Below are 2,668 nucleotides of genomic sequence, written 5' to 3' on the forward strand. Positions count from 1 at the left end.
TTAATGTCCGAAGGAATCAATGTGAAATAATTCATTTTAGAATATCAGTATGTCCAAAAAAAAAAAAAACTCTCTGATTCAGAAACATGGAACTCTTCAAAGACAAACTGTGATAAAATAGAGTGGAAGATCTTGACACAATGAACTCAGTTGCCCTGGAGGTGTTAAAGAGGAAGTTGGATATCTAATTCAAAATGTATTATAGACAGATTTAAAGATCATAGAGAATCAGTTGCATTTTGCTTATGGCTTTTCACAAGTTTGCACGGCTATGATTACATAAATATCTTTCTTATCAAACCAAAGAGTACAGATTCAGAATTATTATGTATAGTTCATGTCAGCAATGTCAGAACTGAGCTCTCAGGAAACGACTGAGTCAAGCTGAGGTCAGCTTGGTCCACAATTCTCTAAATTATTCTGACCCAGTATCTAGCTCTGACACAAGATGATGCTAGACATTCATCTTGTTTGTAAACTAAAAAAAAAAAAACTCTTAGCAACATCATAGGAAAGTGTAAAACTGTCCCATAGGCTTTCCAAGGAAAGTCTGGTGGATTTGAACTGCCATCCTTTTTGGTTTGCATCCGTAGCATGCCATGGTTCTTAACCACTGTGCCACCAGGGCCCCACCTTATATATGATTGGATGTTATTCCTACAATAATCACAAACTAACATTTGATGTCTGTACAAATTAAGTCCCATTACTGAATATATAATCATACCCTCGTTTTGTCGTTTGCTTTCTTAGGTAATTTCGATACTCCACAACTTTTTCATGGCATTTTTCACTTCTGCATTCCTTAGTGTGTAGATGAGTGGGTTGAGAAAGGGTGTCCCAATGGTATAAAATACTGTCGTGATCTTGTCCATTGAAAAAGTGGTTGATGGGAGTGTATATATGAATATACCCGGGCCAAAGAATAAGACAACCACAATGATGTGTGAGGTGCAAGTTAAAGGGGCTTTTTTCCTCCCTTCTGCGCTGTGGTTTCTCAGCGAATGTAAGATAACAAAGCATGAGATCATTAGAAGCAAGAAACTGATTAAGCATATGACCCCACTGTTGGACACAAAGAGTAAGTTTATCCCATAAGTGTCCATACAAGCAAGTTCCAACAAGGGCGGCAAATCACAGCAGTAATGATCAATTAAATTTGATCCACAGAAGGGTAGTTTCAAAACCAGCACAATCTGAGTTACAGAATGTATAAAAGACCCTATCTAGGCAAGAGTAGTCAAGATGATACAAACTTGTTGTCTCATGATGGTTGGGTAATGCAAGGAATTACAGATGGCCACAAGGCGATCAACAGCCATGAGGATGAGGACAAAGATCTCCATGGATCCAAATAAATGCAGTGCAAAAACTTGTGTCATACACTCATTATAGGATATGACTTTCTTTGCAGAGGGAGCATCCACAATTAGTCTAGGGGCTATGGAAGTAGAAAAGCAGGTATCAGCAATGGACAAATAAAATAGGAAGAAGTACACGGGACTCCCAAAAGTCCGACTGAACTTGATGGTCACAATAATAATCAATTTCCCCAGCACAGTTCCAGTGTAGAAGATTAAGAAGATTATGAACACCATTTTCTGCCTTGTAGGATCCTGTGTCAATCCTAACAGTATGAACTCAGTTACACTCTTGTTTGACTGCACTGTTTCAGTAGATGTGGGGAAAGTAGAGGTTAGAAATAGTTAATCTGCAAGGAGAAAAGCAATTATTTTATAAAGTGAATACTGCATTTGTAGCTTGAATATCTATGCCTGATCATGAAATTTCCACTTAAAGATGGGTAATTACTTATTTTTCTTTATATTGATTTGTCATAAGCTTAAATAAAATAGAATTCATGATACTCTGTTAATCGACTTCTGATTGCATATGAGTGTGTAATAGGAAAATAATAAAAACATAAATTACTATTCAGTCATAATAAATGTTAATTTGTTCCCTGAGTGAATAATTTCTTTAGTTGAACACCTTTATTCAATTTTCAGCATGGACCTGCCAAGAGCTGGTGTGTTGCAAAAGTAGAAAAATTTGTTCATAATGGCTTAAAAGTGCTTTTACATTTCTTCAATCTGGCAGTCCAGTTATAAAGTGCTTTTCTTGCAAATGCTCTAGACATTCAAGGAATGATTATCTAAACATTCGAGAGTGTCTTCCTTAGTAAAACCTACACACACGCAGACCAAGAGACAGTCATTTGAACCTAACAAGGGAATGCTGAGTGGTTTAAATCAGGAAACGTGTGGCTCAGGGTTGTATCCTTTCACCAACCATACTTATTCAGACTATATGCTGAGCAAATGATCTGAGAAGCTGAAGTATACAAAGACCTACAGGAAGTCATATTGACAACTTGTAATATGCAGATGACACAACCTTCCTTGCTGAAAATAAAGAGGACTTGAAGCATTTACTGATAAAGATCAAAGACTACAGCCTTCAGTATGGATTGCACCTCAACATAAAGAAAACAAAAATCCTCACAATTGTACTAACTAGTAACATCATGATGAACGGGGAAAAGGATGAAGTTGTCAAGGATTTCATTTTACCTTTCCTGATTTAAACCACTCAGCATTCCCTTGTTGGGTTCAAATGACTGTCTCTTGGTCTGTGTGTGTGTGGGTTTTATTTTATACTTTGTAGA

At 36.8% G+C, this 2,668-nt stretch overlaps 1 pseudogene; it reads right to left on the reverse strand.

Moving 5' to 3' along the window:
• Positions 1 to 481: 481 nt before the first annotated feature.
• LOC111748916 (olfactory receptor 4C11-like) lies at positions 482 to 1,700 on the reverse strand (annotated as a pseudogene).
• Between the last annotated feature and the right edge of the window lie 968 nt (positions 1,701 to 2,668).

The sequence above is a fragment of the Loxodonta africana genome, chromosome 7 (assembly GCF_030014295.1).
Source record: "Loxodonta africana isolate mLoxAfr1 chromosome 7, mLoxAfr1.hap2, whole genome shotgun sequence".
Lineage (NCBI taxonomy): Eukaryota > Metazoa > Chordata > Mammalia > Proboscidea > Elephantidae > Loxodonta > Loxodonta africana.